The sequence below is a fragment of the Octopus bimaculoides genome, chromosome 8, assembly GCF_046866305.1.
Source record: "Octopus bimaculoides isolate indiv1 chromosome 8, ASM4686630v1, whole genome shotgun sequence".
Classification (NCBI taxonomy): domain Eukaryota; kingdom Metazoa; phylum Mollusca; class Cephalopoda; order Octopoda; family Octopodidae; genus Octopus; species Octopus bimaculoides.
Window position 1 is genome coordinate 96,662,204 of NC_142935.1, and position 18,998 is coordinate 96,681,201.

Consider the following 18,998-nt stretch of genomic DNA (forward strand, 5'->3'; position numbering starts at 1 on the left):
AATTACCAGCTAACAAAACATTTGTGAATTATGTGGTGCTCCTGCTACTTGCAGTCGTCAGTTATCGTTTTTCTTTTACTTGTTTTAGTTATTGGACTGCAGCAGAGGCATAGCCCGCTTCTAAAGTTAGCAAGAGTGAGCACATAAAAAAATGGTGATCCCAATCAATTTTAACCTCATTTCTGTTATATTACATGAAATATTTCGTTAGTTATAATATATATAATTGTATTCTACACTCATAAATTTCACGTTTCAGTTACACTGCCATTACATATGAATGTTGTCTCTACTGATATGTGGATGATAATGAAACTCTTCCGGATCATTCAGTGTTGAGAAGTTATGATGTTGGGGTATGTTTTGGTTCAGACCACCAACACATCACCTGGGATTAAGCAGACAGTTCAAAGAGCATAGGAGGTTGGTCATGGCTGCAAAATGCATTTCTTAGCAACAGAGCCATACCTGTTGTCCTTATCTGCTTCCCTGTGCAATCACACACTTTTTACATTACCAGGATGTGAAATGACATCTGGTGACACTCTTGGTAAGTGCTAAGAACTTGTTAAGGGATTTTCATTAGATAATCCCTTATCGTATCTGCCAGATATCGGTAAGTAGTCCAAACTTATCTACTTGGGTACAGAGAATACATGAAAAAAAAAACACCAACACAAATGCTACAACAGTGTGTCTAATGCTGTGGCAGTTTCGCCAATCTTCTGCCCCAGGGTGGTACCTTATTTCATTGACCCTTGAAGGACAAAAGTCATAGTGACCCGAGAGGGATTTGTACTGGGATCGATTTGTTTCAAGGTGGTGCTCCAGCATGGCCACAATCCAGCAACTGGAACAAATAAAACATAAAAAGATAAATGCAGTTCTACTAGTACAAAACAACAGCAAGGTTTATGGATGGAGTACCACCACCATCACTGCCAACAACAACATTTACAATGAGGTGTCAAAGACCTCACTGAAAAACATTCAGTGAAAAAACCTGGCAATGGGATATGAATGGTTCAGTCAATGGCAGCCCTAGTTCAATTTAGACCAGTTCACAACCAGGATCTACATTCCTCATGGGGTTCCATATAAGATTTTGTTACTAAAGTTTATGTGCAATAAATTGGTTATGGTTCTGCAAAGCACAAAATATTTTAACAATTTTTGGTACAATTCCTGATAATATTTAATTTTAAAAATACTACAGGGCCAGCTGAACCCATGGAAATTCCATGGTATAAGTGTCTGCATAGAGTTTCAAAAAATTCTATTGTTATCCTGCCATTTAATGAACACAATGTTTTTAAATATAATTGAAATGAATTTTGAAGGTATGGCTTATTTACCTCCTCATAATACATTTGATAGATGTGGTGTGCTTTAAGTTTTTATCTTTTTAATTCATCTTTTTATTTCCTTAAACTGTATTCATATATATTGATATAAAAATAATAATAATGATAATAATAATAATAATCATACAGTGCTATATTTAAGAAATGAGGAATTATTTACATTTGATGGATTTTTTTTTTTTTTTTTTTCTTAAGTTTCAGCTTAGAGCTGCGGCCATGCTGATGCACCACCGTGTAAAAGAATGCTTACAGCACCTAGGGTTCCCAAGCGGTCACCCATCTAAGTACTAACTAGGCTCGATGTTGCTTAACTTCGGTGATCGGACGAGAACCGGTGCTTTCAACGTGATATGGCCGTAATTTGTCCACATCTTGTTTGTTGTTAACACAATGTTTCAGCTGATTTACCCTCCAGCCTTTATTATGGGCATATGGCATAGTGGTTAAGAGTGTGGGCTACTAACCCCAAGATTTTGAGTTTAATTCCAGGCAGTGACCTGAATAATAATAATAATAATAATAATGATAATCATCATCATCGTCGTTTAACGTCCGCTTTCCATGCTAGCATGGGTTGGACGATTTGACTGAGGACTGGTGAAACCGGATGGCAACACCAGGCTCCAATCTAATTTGGCAGAGTTTCTACAGCTGGATGCCCTTCCTAACGCCAACCACTCAGAGAGTGTAGTGGGTGCTTTTACGTGTCACCCGCACGAAAACGGCCACGCTCGAAATGGTGTCTTTTATGTGCCACCCGCACAAGCCAGTCCAGGGGCACTGGCAACGATCTCACTCGAAAATCCTACGGGAGCCAGTCAGGCGGTACTGGCAACGGCCACGCTCAAAATGGTGCATCTCATGTGCCACCCACACAAGAGCCAGTCCAGGGGCACTGGCAACGACCTTACTTGGCTTGCCGGGTCTTAGGAATGAGAACTCAGGTTCGAAATTTCCCCAAGACACCTGATGAAGGCTGGAGGGTATATCAGCCGAAACGTTGTGTTAACAACAAACAAGATGAGGACAAATATCCGTCAAATGCAAATAAGAATCTTGATGATAACAATAACCCTTTCTATTTTAGGTATAAGGGCCTGAAATTTCAGGAGAGGAGGTAAGTCAATTACATCGACCCCACTTTTCAACTGGTACATAATTTATCAACCCTGAAAGGATGAAAGACAAAGTCGACCATGATGGAATTTGAACTCAGAACGTAAAGATGGGCAAAATACTTACCAGCATTTTGCCCAGCATGCTAACGACCCTGCCACCTCGCCACATAACAACAACAACAACAACGATGATTTAAAATTTTGTCACAAAGCCAGCAGTTTCAAGGAAGAGAGTAAGTCAATCACATCAACCCTAGTACGCAACTGGTACTTAATTTATTGACCCCAAAAGGATGAAAGTCAAAGTCGACCTTGGTGGAATTTGAACTCAGAATCTAAAAATGATGGATGAAATGCTGCTAAGCATTTCTGCCTGTCGAGCTAACAATTTTGTGAGCCACTACCTCAATAATTATAATGAGCACTACGAGAGTGCAAGCTTCCACCAAGGCAACACCAACGTCTTCTCAACAATTAGCCAAAGATGATCTTTAAAATGAGAATATCTGAAATAAACTCGACTGCTCTCACAAGCGAGAATACTAAAAATGAACCTGGCCACTCTCAAAAATTAAGTAAGAAAAAACAGGAAAAATAATCCAGAATCCTTGTCTGGTACCAGATCATTTGCAAAATCTAATCAGTTCATGCCAGTCATGGGGCCAAACATCCCTGAAAGTTTCGTCCGAATCCATCGGGCGGTTCTTGAGATATCTTGTCCACGGATAAACAAACAAACACAACTGAAAAACAATACCTCCGCCTTCACTAAGGCAGAGGTAATAATAATAATAATAGTTCACTATTATTCCCTCTAGAGTCTAGTCACTCATATGATAAAACATATACAATATGCATTTTCCTCATCTGTCACTTTCCTTTCACACTCTCACGAACTTACTTACCCTCTCACATCATTTTTCTTGTCTTTTTTTTATCTGTCCTTTCACATTTTCTCACGACGATGACGACCACCACCTATCTTTTTTTTCCGCTGGGGTAACCATGTATCTCTCTCTGCAGCAAAACATCTGTTCCTGTCCCTCTGTTATGCTCTAACCTTTCATCATCTGGCATAAAGCCACCTCATTCAATACCACTCCCCACTCAGTTGAGGGATTTTGTCTTGCAGGTTACATAGTAACCCCACTGATGCTGGTGCCACATAAAAGGTCACCTGGTACACTCTGAAGTGGTTGGTATTTGGAAGAGCATCCACCTGTAGAAACCATTGTCAAAAGTGGCTGTGGAGGAACTTAGTGCAGTCCCTGACATACTAGCTCCTGCCAATTCATCAAACCCATGCCAGTTTGGAAAATGGACATTAAATGATGATAGTGATGATGATGATATAGAATAATTTTCCATTAGTCATTCCTCATGCACATTAATTAGACATCATTGTAACCAAGTCAGTATGGCCATGACCTTTGTCTTCAATTTTTTTTTTCCCAGGCTTTTTATTTTACATCATGAACAAAACAATTATTACACCACAGTCAGACCAGGCTGTTGTGGTAGAAACCCCATAGAAATACATAGGAAATACATCCATGAGATTAACTACAAAGTAATAAAAAAGATGCCCTGAAAGTTAATGTCATCATGCCAAATAGTAAATTCAAAGGTGCTGTGTCTACTTTGTCCTATACTGTTTTTGTAAGTGTACTTTCCAAATTCTCATGAACATGCAAACACGTCAATATAACACCTACACATTCTTATAATAGCATAAAAAAAAAACCTATCCATCTGTTTTGCTTTGCTTAGCTTTGTTAGGCTTACTGTTTGTCTGTTTATTAATTTGTTTGCTTGTCTACCTATCTGTCTTCTGTCTGTCAGTCAGTGACCTGTTTTTGTCTTAGCAGTCTGCATATGAAGACTAGCCAACAACAATACTAAATAAAGCTACTCTTATATAGTTAATGTGAAAGCATGTGGCCCAAGAGGTTAGTGTTGTGCTGACAATTGTAAGATTCTGGTTTCAATTCTTGGACAAGGCAGCATGTTGTGTCCTTGAGTGAAGCACTTCTTTACTTTGGGTTGCTCCAGGTGCAGGAATGGCCGTATGGAAAGAAACTTGGTTCCCAAGGACATGACTCCAGGTTCAGTCCTACTGCATGACAACTTGGGCAAGTGACTTCTACTATAGCCCCAGGTTGACCAAAGCCTTCTGAGTGGATTTGGTAGATAGGAACTGAAAGAAGCCTATCGTATGTATGTATGTCATCCTGTCATCGCCACAGATGGAGGAAGCAGGTTAAGGAGGGGATCAACACTTTTGAGAGAGCACGTATCCAGCATGAAGAACTTAAGCGAGCTGCGCGAAAGCGCACGGCTCGTATAGTGAATGGGGAAAGCTTGGTCTGCAATGTTTGAAGTCATGTATGCTTGTCAAGAGCAGGTCTCATTAGCCACCAACGGAGCCGCAAATGCAAAATATAAGTTAGTCCTAGAGCTTACAATGTTCCTGAAGGTCGGCAATGGTCTTCCTCGGTCATGAGTGGACGGCCATCATCATGTAAGTATGTATGTATGTATGAATGCATGCAAACCAGCCAGCCAGCCATTGTTCAGTTTATTTCAAGATTTCTTGCCAATAGAGAAATAACTGGTTTCTAACCTAGATCCAAGGTTCCTTCATTGGAATTTCAATATCAACAACAGGGTATGTATGTATGTCTGTATGTATGTATATGCGCGCACGTGTTTGTGCTTGTTCCCCACCACTGCTCGACAACCAGTGTTGTGTTTACATCCCTGTAACATTAACAGTTTGGCAAAAGAGACCAATAGAAAGCATCAGGCTTAAAAATAAAAAGAAAAGGACGGGTTGATTCATTCGACTAAAAGTTCTTGAAGGTGGTGCCCCAGCATGGCCACAATTTCAAAGAATTCTTTTTCTTCTTCTTCTTCTCCTTCTTCTCCTTCTTCTTCTTCTTCTTCTTCATTTGGCAGAATGGTTGAATGCTGGACAAAATGCCTTGCATTATTTATGTTCTGAATTCAAATTTCACCTTTCGTTCTTTTCGATTCGGTAAAATAAAGCAGCAGTCAAATACTGAGGTCAATGCAACCAACTCCCCTCCCCACCACAAAAATTGTTGGCCCCTTGCCATTCAAATACCACCAAGGTCATCTTTGCCGTTCATCCATCTGGGGTTGATAAAACAGACACCACTTAAGTGCTAGGGTAATCCCCATACCTCAAATTTCAAGCCTTCTGCCAAAAATTGGAATCATTATTGTTATCATTATTATTATTATTATTATTATTATGATGATTAAGGCAGTGAGCTGGCAGAATCTTCAAAACACCAGACAAAATGTTTAACTGTGTTTCGTCTGTCTTTATGCTCTAAATTCAAATTCCACCCAGGTCAACTTTTCCTTTCATTCTTTCAGGGTCGATAAAGTACCAGTTGAACACTGGGGTCGGTGTTATCGACTAGCCCCCTTCCCCAAAATTGCTGCCCTTGTAGTAAAAGTTGAAACTATTATTATTATTATTAATGCTAGAAGTAGCAGCTACAACAACCTTCATTCACACCTTGCTATCTTAGGAAAAGACAGCCAATTGAAGCAATGAGGTTGCCTCTTTGAGATCATTCATTTGAGATCATTCAACATACTAAAACAAGCAGCCAAATTTTACTCAAGTTACACTATTATCTTAGAAAAATACTAGTTTCCAATATTAGTTTCAAATTTGATTACATCACCTCACATACACAACTGGTATTTATTTCATCAAGCCTAAAAGGATGAAAGGCAAATTCAATCTTAGTGGAATTTGAACTCAGAATGTAAATTTGGAAGAAATTCTTATTTCTTTACTGCCCACAAGGGGCTACACACAGAGGGAACAAACAAAGACAGACAAACGGGGATTAAGTCGATTGTATCGACCCCAGTGAGCAACTGGTACTTATTTAATTGACCCTGAAAGGATGAAAGGCAAAGTCGACCTCGGCGGAATTTGAACTCAGAACATCACGGCAGACGAAATACCGCTAAGTATTTTGCCTGGTGTGCTAACGTTTCTGCCAGCTCACCGCCTTTTATAATGATAATAATAATAATAATAATTAATAATCCTTTCTAGTGTAGGCACAAGGTCTGGAATTTGTGGGGAGGGAAGCTTAGCAGCTTGTGTCAATCCCAGTGTTCAACTGGTACTTATTTTATCAGTCTTGGCAGAATTTGAACCCAAAGTGTCAAGACAGGTGAAATGCCACTTAGCATTTTGACCTACAGGCTAATGATTCTGACTGCGATAAATTACTTAACAGGGCTCTGGGTTTCCAGTGATGGTCATGGCTGGGATGCCTTTGATCATAGGTCTATTTAATCAGGGTTGACCTGGGGCTAAGCAACAACAAGAAAAACAACAACTAAAGATAAAGATAAGAAAAAAAAACATTTTGAAGGGTGGTAAGCTGTTTTCTTTATTATTTGTTTTTACTTTTTATCAATCCTAAAAACAACAACAGAATACTTGTTTATTGTTGAAACATCTTAAAAAGTGAATAGACATTTTTAAGATATTTTCTCGTCTGTTTTGATCAGAAAGGAGTTTGTTGTGCAGTCTTGGTTTACAATAGTCTGCATCTTAAGTCCAATTGTTCTCTGTAATCAGCGAGACAATAGGATCTCTGTGTCCCACGTCAGTAGGATAAACATGTGTGTAAGAGTATTTCTGCTTGAGTTGATGTGAGTATTGTGTAACCACCTCAGCTGATACAAATTGATCCAATGACTGCTTATCTGCTTATTGACACACAAAGAGTCACTTAGCAACTAAGCTATACAGATATAAAAGCACACACACCCATATCAACAAACAAATAAACAGACAACTAACATACACCCACACATCCATATCTGAATGCCTGCTTATTCCTCTATTTCATAGAAATGTATCTTGCGATATGAACACCCCTCCCACTAGTCACTAAACTTTTGTTCACCCTTAGTAGGCAACAGCACCCATTTGCAATATTTAACTAATTTTGTGCTCACACCATGGGCGTAGCTAGGATTCCAACCAGAGAGTTTTTTTTTTTTGTTATTAAAATGGATCCATAATTAGCTAATTAATTTGCAAAATGCTGAAATTAAAATAACTGTGAGATAGTTATCATTTTTGCCCTGCGCTGTAAAGTAGGTGATGTCTGAACTCGTTAAACCCCAGTCTGGCTAGCTTAAATAAATCTAATCCATCATTGTTGCTGGTGACCAAAGCTGACCAAGCACTCCTATGATCAAAGACCTGCCAATTATAACCATCCTGACTTTTTATTTTTTTACCTCTATACCTTATGAATCACATTTTATTGACATATTTTTACAGGAAGACGGCACATAACCATGACTGGTGGCACATAACTGTGTGGGTGGCACGTAACTGTGCTGGTGGCACGTAAGAAGCACCCACTACATTCTCAGAGTGATTGGTGTTAGGGAGGGCATCCAGCTGTAGAAACATTGCCAGATCAGACTGGAGCCTGGTGCAGACCCCTGGCTTCCCAGACCCCAGTCGGACCGTCCAACCCATGCCAGCATGGAAAGCAGATGTTTAACGATGATGATGATGATAATGATGATGATATTTTTTTTACAGGATTAAAAGAAAGAATAAAACATTAAAAGTATAAACCGTTTATACCTTCTCTCTTTGACTTGCTTTAGTCATTAGACTGTGACCATGCTGGAGCACCGCTTTCAAGATTTTTAGTTGAATGGATTGACCCCAGTACTTATTCTTCTTAAACCTCATACTTATTCTATCAGTCTCTTTTGCTAAACTAAGTTACGATGTAAACATACTAACACTGGTTGTCAAGTGGTGTCAGGACACACACACACACACACACACATATACATGATGTGCTTCTTACAGATTCTGTCTCTTTTGTCAAGTGGTGAGGGGACAAACACAAATACTCACACACACTCTCACATATCTGTTTATTCATCCGTCCAGTTATCCATAAGGTGCGAAACTGAAAAGTGCCTTTGGTTGATAACTGATAAAGAATTATGGACTTTCTGTTTACTTCCCATTTGTTTTTACATTCAGTATATGTTATGTCGTTTGTTTATACATTTTTCATTTATATATATATATATATATATATATATATATATATATATATATATATATATATATGATAGGCTTCACCTACCCACTCACCTACCCACTGACCTACTCGCCTACCCACTTACCTGTCTATCTACTCACCTGCCCACCTACCTGTCTATCTACTCACCTGCCCACCTACCTGTCTATCTACTCACCTACCCACCCACCTACCTGTCTATCTGTCTGTCTGTGTATATCTATCTATCTACCTATCTATCTATCTACCTATCTATCTATCTACCTATCTATCTATCTACCTATCTATCTATCTACCTATCTATCTATCTACCTATCTATCTATCTACCTATCTATCTATCTATCTACCTATCTATCTATCTATCTATCTACCTATCTATCTATCTTTTCTTTTTTATTTCTTATTGGTTTAGTCTGGTTGAAGGACCTTTGTCTGTGAGTGTTGTGATGATGGTGGTTGTAGTGGGGGGGGGGGGGTGATTATGAATTCTGTCCTCTAGTACTAAGTCCCCAGAGAACAATCATTTCAATCTGGTTTCTGTTCCCAGCCAGCATAGTTTCACTGCTTTCAAAAACTCGTCCAAGCTTCACCATTTATGAAAAATGTTATTGGTTACATGAAGACATGGAGGCTAACATACTTAATGAGTTAAAAAAATTTAATTAATTATAATTACACCTGAAGTGAAGAGAAAAATCCATAATAACTCTATTGATTAATTATTGTCAGATGAAAAACGAAAAGGAAGGGTGACAACTCTGGAATCCAAATTGATAAAAGAAATTAGGTACAGACATGGCTGTGTGGTTAAGAAGCTTGCTTTGGCAACCATGTGGTTTTGGGTTCAATCCCACTGAGTGCTTTCTGGGGCAACTGTCTTTTACTATAGCCCAGGGTTGTCTAATGCCTTATGAGTGATTTTGGTTGATGGAAACTGTGAAAGCTCGTTGTTTATATATGTGCATGTGTGTTTGTCTTGATCCCCTACCAGTGGTTGACAACTGGTATCAGTTTGTTGATGTCCCTTTAAGTTAGTGTTTCAATAAAAGAGATCAATTAAATAAGTACTGGAGTTGATTATTTGACTAAATTGTTCAAGACTGTGTCCTAGCATGGCTGCAGTCCAATGATTGAAACAAGTAAAAGATAATATCAGTTCATGCAGAAGAGATTGAGTCTTATGTTTGGCTAGCACAAACAACTCGACGTGTTTCAGGCTTATTAAATTTCGTCAGTGAAGCCTGATTTAGCCAGTACTTGTCAAATGTGATATGAGGGAGATTTGACTGCTATTTTTAGTGCTTAAATAACCAAGTGGAGGTTTCCTTCTTGGCTCATGATGTTGACAGTGAATGTTGTTGTCTCTAGTTTATGTTGTTATATATCAATGTTTATGTTATCAATATGATGACATTATTGTTGCAATTGATCCACTTCAACCCTAACTGAGTAGATCTATGATCAGAGACAAATTCCAACCGTGGCCATCATGTCTTTTATTTAGACATTGTAACTGAATCTAAGGAAACATTTTCATCTAGTATGTTCTTTCTTTTTCTAGGATGACTGGGAATGATTTGGGTGAGATTAAGCTATCATTTCTAGCAGATCAAGCAACTAAATCATGATGGTGATGGAGGTGGTGGAGTGAACAGTTGTGTTGATAGCATTAAAAAAAAAAAAATTAAGAAAAATTTAAGTAAGCAAATCAAATGGAGGAACATTCCATTTGACTTACTCACAACACTTTTCAATCTGGACCAGTTCTGTTTTTTTATTTTTTATCTCTTTCATTGTTTATTTTTATGTATTTTCATTGATTTCTAGTAAAACAGGTTTAATCTTCATGTGTCATTTGTGAATAAAACCTTGCCCCTTTATATTCATTCATACTCACAAAAGTAGACATTATTCAATACCTTTCCCTTACGCAACAAAAGTCACAAATCTTTCAATACCTAGCCACTATACTAGTTTGCTACTAATAGTATTTTATGCACTTATAAAAAAATAATGCCTTGGTATTTTTTATTCTTTTGAAAGAAAAGTTGTTTTCTTTTACTAGTTGAGATATATATATATATATATATATATATATATAATTAATGTGATATAAAACAAGATATCACATAACACGTATCGTATTATTACTGGTTACCAGTTTTCAGGATGCCAGTCATTTTGTTACACACTAGCAAGAATGATAAGGGAGTATATGTGCAACTTGGGTGAAACAAATACTACCAAGGGTTTTTAATTCAACGACACTTGTTTATCACTTTTCTTAACCTTGGGCAAGTGTCTTCTACTATAGACTCAGGTTGACCAAAGCCTTGTGAGTGAATTTGGTAAGTGGAAACTGAAAGAAACCCATCATGTGTGTATGTATGTTTGCATCACCTTGTCCTCAAAATTTTCCCTTGGTTTTCAAAAATCACCCCCCAAATCACAAAATAAGTGGGGAAAATCTGCCCTGTTTTTCAAATCTTGGCAGCAACACTAGCTGGAAGCAGGATAATAATCTAATTCTACACTTTATTACATTCAAGAATATAAACATGTTTTTAAGCATGATACACGCGGAGTCAAAAAGAAACACTACCTTTCACCAGCACACCAGGGTCGGCACTGCGTGAACCACAGTGCTCTTTCTCCCTAGTGTGCAGCTTCCTATCTTGGACATGTGAGCATGCGCACAACAGCCAAACACTGCATCGCTGGAGTTGTGAAGTGCACAGTTCTGTACAAGGATTTTTGTGTTTTGCTCTTAAACTAGGAGATGGCTACTGACATTAAGCTTAAGGATTATATAATGTACAAGTCTAAAGAATGAATTAAAGAAAAAAGGACTCATGATATTGAATGTTATCGATAATATTGAGTGGAAAATAGTGGGTGCTGCAGTTCCGCAGTGCTTATACACGAGTTGCCACTGTGCAGGAGATTCTGGAAGCTGTGATTGAAGCCAATGGTGATTTTATTGAATAAATTTACTATTTAGTATCTCAAGATATTGTTATGTAATTTTGGTAAATATATCTGTTAATATGAGATGTTAGTGTTATTTTCATCTTTGCATAATTTAGGTGACAGTTTATTCACCTGTATCGACCAGACTATTGCATGTTGATATGTCACTGGCTACAGTGTACTTCCACTTTCTTCTTAACTGTGCACTTGGCTCAAATCGTTTGATTAAACCACCTGTTGTCTATGAACCTTGCAACCCGTCTGGCCCAGTACCGCCTGACTGGCCTTCGTGCCGGTGGCACATAAAAGCACCTACTACACTCTCGGAGTGGTTGGCGTTAGGAAGGGTATCCAGATGTAGAAACTCTACCAGATCAGATTGGAGCCTAGTGCAGCCTCCTGGCTTCCCAGATCCCAGTCAAATCGTCCAACCCATACTAGCATGGAAAGTGGACGTTAAACGATGATGATGATGATGATTAAATCTTCATACCTGTAATTTTCCTTCCTCTTTATTATTAATGAAGGGGCTCGCCTGTCACACATTTATCCTCCTCCTCCTCCTCCTTAATTTCATGGTGGGAGAATGAGCAAGGCCAGATGATGTTGTCCCTACAATGTCTGACTCCCCAGCTTTACTCACCAGGGTTAGGTCTCTCTGAGGCTATGATAAAAGACACTTAATCGAGGTGACATGCAGTGGAATTGAAACCTGTACTTGTAGTTGTAAAGTAAACTTTTTAACTGCTTGGTCATGCCTACATTCATCCTAAACACCGCCACCCCTTCCCCACCCAAATGCCATCAAGGTAATTTGTAAAAACTCATTCATTGACACACTGCAATCTTTCAGTTACAGACGTGATGTCTCCTCATTCAATTTAATCTATCACAATAGCAATGGCCTCTGATCTCCCAAAATACTTGGTTGTAAACTATCTCCTCCCACACAGATCCACTTAATATACCCCACCCCCACCTATCTTTTCCTTTTATCATCTGGTCAGTATTATAGTCGTATCCCTCTCACTAATCTCAACCTTAACCCTTTCTCTCCAGAATACCAATCCTTTGGAATTCCTTTTCCATCCTCATTTTCCATGCAAACATTTACAGTCAGATGTGTCTGTCAAATTGAATATCAAGCTTACCAGATCTTTCTCTGTCTTACATGGCCTGTGAAGTTTGTGGACCTTGACCCTTTGTTCTAACTAAACTACATAATAAAATTCCAATGCAACAACCAAGTTCAACACAAGACACCTGAAGAAGGCTGGAGCGTACAACAGGTGAAGCATAGTGAAAACAGCAATCAAGATGTGACCGCTATAAACCTTTTACATAGAATGAATTCCTCGTCTCACAAATGTAGAATTGTACATAACAGAAATACAAAAAAAAAACATGTGAAATAAATGTTTGTCTTTGGCATTTGTCTGAAGAAACAATGGAGACTTGCACCACTGGTCAGTGTCTGAAGTGACCACTCCAAGCCTTAGATGAGAGTATGAAGATCCTGGGTTGCCCAGCTACCACAATCCCCTTATTGGCTTCACTGGTGTGGCTTAAATGTTTCAAGGGCAATATGTTGTTTGGTACCAGTTTGGCTGCAGTGTCTGCCAGAAGAGTGTTGAGTTAAATGTGAGGCTACTGTAGAGATTCCACTCCAATTTGTTCTTATTAGGTTCACTGTTTACTCCTTGTCTACCAAGAAAGAGGAGTTGTTTACTTGTAACAGGTTTCTTTAACTTATATAGGACAGGGTCCCACATAAGGTGGAGTCAGATGGAGTTTAATGAACTCAGGATTCATGTCCTGTTAAAAGTCACAATCAAATGGAATTGTAGTTGTGGCTGATGCCAGTGCCGCCTGACTGGCTCCCGTATTGGTGGCACATAATACGCACCATGCATGCATGGGTCGTTGCCAGAGCTGGCTTACTGGGTCCTGTGCCGGTGGCACGTAAAACAACCATCTGAATGTGGCTGATGCCAGTGGTGCCTGACTGGCTCCTGTGCTGGTGGCATGTAAAAAGCACCCACTACACTCTTGGAGTGGTTGGTGTTAAGAAGGGCATCAAGCTGTAGAAACCATGTCAGATAGGACTGGAGTCTGATGCGGCCTTCTGGGTTGCCAGTCCCCAGTCAAACCATCCAACCCATGCCAGCATGGAAGATAGACATTAAACAATAATGATGATGATTAATGAAGTTCTTGGGAGTGATATGAGTGACAGTGGCCCTGTGACCAAACTCCAAGACATGCCCAGTGAAAAAGAAGAAATGAAAAAAAAGAAATAACTGAAGTACAACACTTTGGAAATCTATTTCTAAATGCTACACTAAACCATGGAAATATTTATTATTTTAATTATATCCACTCTTATTGGTACAATCTATAAACATTTATCAAACCGTTTTTGTGTATCATGCACTGAATATTTTGAACTAGTTTCTGTCACTAGACTGGCATCATCATCATCTTCACCATCATCATAATCATCGTTTAACGTCTGTTTTCCATGCTGGCATGGGTTGGACGTTTTGAGTGGAGACTTGCAAGCCAGGAGGTTGCACCAGGCTCCAATCTGATCTGGCATCAACCACGTTCGGATGGTGCTTTTTACGTGCTTTTTGACCCCAGTAATTTGTTTTCAAGCCTGCTACTTATTCTATCAGTCACTTTTGCCAATCTGCTAAGTTAGAGACTTAAATACACCAATGCCTGTTGTTAAGCGGTGATTGGGGACGGACACAATGACACATGTCGATAAATAATTAATAATTAATTCTGAAGGAGAGAGAGAGAGAGAGAAAGAAAGAAACAACTCAAGTATTTTATTGTTACTTCATTTATGGCCGATGAGGGATGAAAGGCAAAGTTGACCTTAGTGGGATTTGAACTCAGAACACAAAGAGAAACTGCAGCAGCAGACTGCAAATCAAGATGCTGAGTTGTCTTGGATTGTCTGAATGCATATGGAGAGAGAGAGAGAGAGAGCATGTGTGTGTGTGTGTTTGTGTGTGCACACATGCACACCTGTCTGTCATTGCACGTGTGTATTTATGTAAACTGAGAAGTGGCAGCCAAAAGGCTTTAAAACAATGCATTGTCAGTTGTAACAGGAAATCCTGTTACCAGAGAAAGGGAGTGGAAGAGAGAGAGAGAGAGAAGGAGCTGTAATATTCGGTGGGTGTCTTATTCCGCAGATGGACAAAAAGCAAAGTTAATCTCACCAGGAAGTGAACTTGCATCTTTGTGTCTGTGTTTATCTCTCCCCACCACCGCTTGACAACCAGTGTTGGTGTGTTTCTGTCCCCAGTAACTTAGCGGTTTGGCAAAAGATACCAAGAAAATACATACCAGGCTTAAAAAGAATAAGTCCCGGGATTGATTCGTTCAACTATAATTCTTGAAGGTGGTGCCTCAGCATGGCCACAGTCTACTGACTGAAACAAGTAAAAAGATATATGTATACACACACACACATATAAACAAACATTCATACACATAGGCGCAGACATGGCTGTGTGGTAAGAAGCTTGCTTCCTAACCACATGGTTCCGGGTTCAGTCCTACTGTGGCACCTTGGGTAAGAGTCTTCTACTAGAGCCTTGGGCCGACCAAAGCCTTCTGAGTGTATTTGGTAGATGGAAACTAAAAGAAGCATGTGGGGAGAGAAACTGTAGCAGCAGACTGCAAATCAAGATGCTGAATTGTCTGCAAGCTGCAGAAATCATCATCATTGTTTAACGTCTGCTTTCCATGCTAGCATGGGTTGGACGATTTGACTGAGGACTGGTGAACCAGATGGCTAATTGCAACAGAATGGATATATGCCAGCCAAATGGACAATATGTATATATATATATATATATTCTTTTATTTGTTTCAGTCATTTGATTGTAGCCATGCTGGAGCACCGCCTTTAGTTGAACAAATGAACTCCAGGACTTATTCTTTGCAAGCTTAGTACTTATTCTATCGGTCTCTTTTGCTGAATCGCTAGTTTACAGGGACATAGACACACCACCATCAGTTGTCATGTGGTATATATGTTTGTGTGTCTGTATTTGTACCCCCAACCACCACCACCACCACTTGACAACCAATGTTGGTGTATTCACATTGTCGTAACTTAGCGGCTCGGCACAAAGGAACTGACAGAATGAGTAGTAGGCTTACAAAGAATAAATCCTGAGGTCGATTTGTTCTACTAAAGGCGGTGCTCCAGCATGGCCTCAGTAAAATGATTGAAACAAATAGAAGAGTAAAAAAAAAAACATGTATGTATGTATAAACCCAAATGTCATAACATTTGAAAGCAAGTATTTTTGAAATCTAACAAGCATTCTAACAGGTCAGCTTTTACTGCAACCATGGCCCCCACCCAACCACCCTGTATTCACCCGTATTGTAGTATCTGTCATAGTTTTAGTGTGCAGGGTGCATCACTGCTGAAAAGAGGGCGACTTAATTGTTAGAAATGGTTGAATATCTCCCAATTTCCTTCGCTTTCTGCAAGCTCTGACATCCTTTTGCATATTGTTGCATTTTTATTTAAAAAATTTTTTTTTTTGATATTGTTATTTTGTATATTTCTTTTTTGCCTCCACCCTTGCTAAAAAAAAAACAAAAAACATATGCGGAAGCTGACAACAAAATCAGCAAAAATACAAATGCAGCAGCAACAACAACAATGACGACAGTTACATTAATAACAATAAGTCGTTTTAGTGTATGAATATTAATCCGTTAATTTTATCTTAATATCTTCAATGATTTCAGGCCAATTCAAACAATAGTTAATCTAATTTTATTTCCACTTATTTTGATCTGCTAAATACCTCTTAAATATCTCTCACTATGCAAAGAGATTGGTCGTCACTGTATCATGCCACATTCTTAATTGTCACCAAATCAGGCCACATTTGTTTCTAATCAGATGAAATTAGTACATTAATAATGCCCCTTGTCTCCATCGGTGACAAAAGACTGGTATTTCGTATTTAGCCAGGATTTATTGAGTTCAATTTGTAACAAACTTTTAAGACTTTAAGCAGATTTTTTTCTTGTAATAGCCTTGGTAATATTATGAATGGAATGCATGTAGTTAGGCACCACCCATTGCTATCAGCTTAAGCATCTAATATTTTATTATCAACACCCCCCCCCCCCACACACACACGTATTTATACATATTTTCTGCTTCCCAGTAGCTTAAACACTAAGCTTTATACCAATCTCTTTGCAAAATAATATTCTTTAAAATAATGCATATATTTTTCCTATTTATTTTTAATTTTTCTAGTTAATAGTATTTGAGAAAATCATTAGTTTTTACTAAAACTGTAATGCTTTTTAAAAATCTAAAGCTATTTCATGGAAAAATAATATATAATTTTTAACATTATTTATTGGGAATTTGGCAGGAAGTTGACAGAATTGTTAGCATACCAGAATCATTATCATCATCTTTGCCGTTTAATGTCTGCTTTCCATGCTAGCATGGGTTGGACGGTTTGACTGAGGGCTGGCAAGCCAGAAGGCTGCACCAGGCCCCAATCCATATGATTGGGAAGCAAGCTTCTTATCACGTCTATGTAAACCATGCATTCGAAGATAGAAACATATGTAACGGGTGTCTATGGAATATGTTGTTTAGAAGTCTGTACTCTGAATATAACAAATAAAAAAAATTATAAATTGTTTTATGATATCCATAAAACTTCATCCATTGTCTGTTTTATGGTACTCATAAAATGGTACCTCCTATTGTCAGTTTTTCAATATATTCTTCACAAGGGGTATATCAATGCAGCTGAACAACACAGAGAAAATGTGAGAATCTGTGCATTGTGCAGCATTAAAATTCATTGCATGGGTTTCAGACGTGGCTGTTTGGTAAGAAGTTTGCTTCCTAACCACAAAGTTCTATGTTCAGTTCCACTGTGTGACACCTTGAGCAAGTGTCTTCTACTATAGTCTCCAGCTGACCAAAGCCTTGTGAGTGGATTTGGTATACGGAAACTGTAAGAAGCTTGCCTGTGTTTATATCCTCATAACTTAGTGGTTTGGCAAAAGAGACTGATAGAATAAGTGCAAGGCTTTAACCCTTTTGGCCTGGCTTGTACATATTTGTACCAGTCAAAAATTTCACAACCCAAATCTTTAAAATTTCCATTCTATGTGATGCAGTATAACACTGCTCTGGTTTTTTTGGTAAGTCTGTAGTGCCAGACGTATGATCGGAATGTCTGACACTATAATGACAGCTCAAAAGGCTCACATGCATACAACCGCGATTCTTGAGAAGAAATTCTGGGTTGAAAGGGTTAATGAAAGAATAAGTTCCAGGGTCGATTTGCTCATCTAAAATTCTTCAAGGGGGTGCTCCAGCATGGCCACAGTTTAATGACTGAAACAAGTAAAATATAAAGATAATGCTAATGCAAGAAATTAATATTATTTATAATTAATATTAGGTGGTGGTGGGAATCATCATCATCATCATCATCATTATTGTTTAACATCCGATTTCCATGCTGGCATGGGTTGGAGGGTTGACTGAGGACTGGCGAACCAGGAGGCTGCACCAGGCTCCAATCTGATACGGTAATGTTTCTATAGCTGGATGCCCTTCCTAACACCAACCACTCCAAGAGTGTAGTGGGTGCTTTTTATGTGCCACCGGCACAGGAGCTAGTCAGGCGGTACTGGCATCGACCACGTTTGGATAGTGCTTTTTACGTGCCACCGGCATGGGGGCAAGTCAGTGGGTACTGGCATCGGCCATGTTGAGATGGCGTTTTTTACGTGCCACCACCACATATTCTCCTTGTTTTTTGTTCAAATTGATCAGATCCAGTCTCTCACACCTACCCTATAATGTCATTTTAAAGATAAACCATCATATCATCAAAATCTCAGAGTAATGAGGTAATGCATGATTAATTCAAAACAACGTGAATAAATAAACATTATATTTGACAGATTAATCTGAATACCAAAGGGTTAATGACTATGATTTATATGCTTTTCCAATTTATCATTTTTTTAAACTGGAACAGTAAAATCGGTTGAGCAGCAGACAAAATATCTAGTGGTATTTAGTTATGTTCCCTTATATTCTGAATTCAAATCACACTTAGTACCTATCAAGTATAAAGGTCGATACTATTGATTAACAATTCCCCTCAAAATTGCTGGCCTTGTGCTAAAATTAGAATCATCTTCGTGATTATTGTTATTATTATTATTATTATAGGTGACAAAATGCTTCATGGCATTTCATCGTGAAGGCTGGAGGGTATATCAGCCGAAACGTTAACAACAAACAAGATGAGGACAAAATATCCATCAGGTGTAAATAATGTAAATAATTCCTCATCTCTTAAATATAGAACTATATTGAAGTATTGTC

At 38.5% G+C, this 18,998-nt stretch overlaps 1 protein-coding gene and 1 non-coding gene across 2 annotated transcripts in view; one reads left to right on the plus strand and one right to left on the minus strand.

Annotated features, from left to right (window-relative positions):
- Positions 1–18,998, plus strand: part of LOC106881265 (17S U2 SnRNP complex component HTATSF1) — a 100,467-nt gene that overhangs the window by 29,661 nt on the left and 51,808 nt on the right. The gene's annotated exons all lie outside the window — the stretch shown is intronic.
- LOC128248632 (5S ribosomal RNA) lies at positions 1,608–1,726 on the minus strand. Its single transcript, XR_008264809.2, has one exon. It is a non-coding gene; the product is annotated as a 5S ribosomal RNA (ribosomal RNA).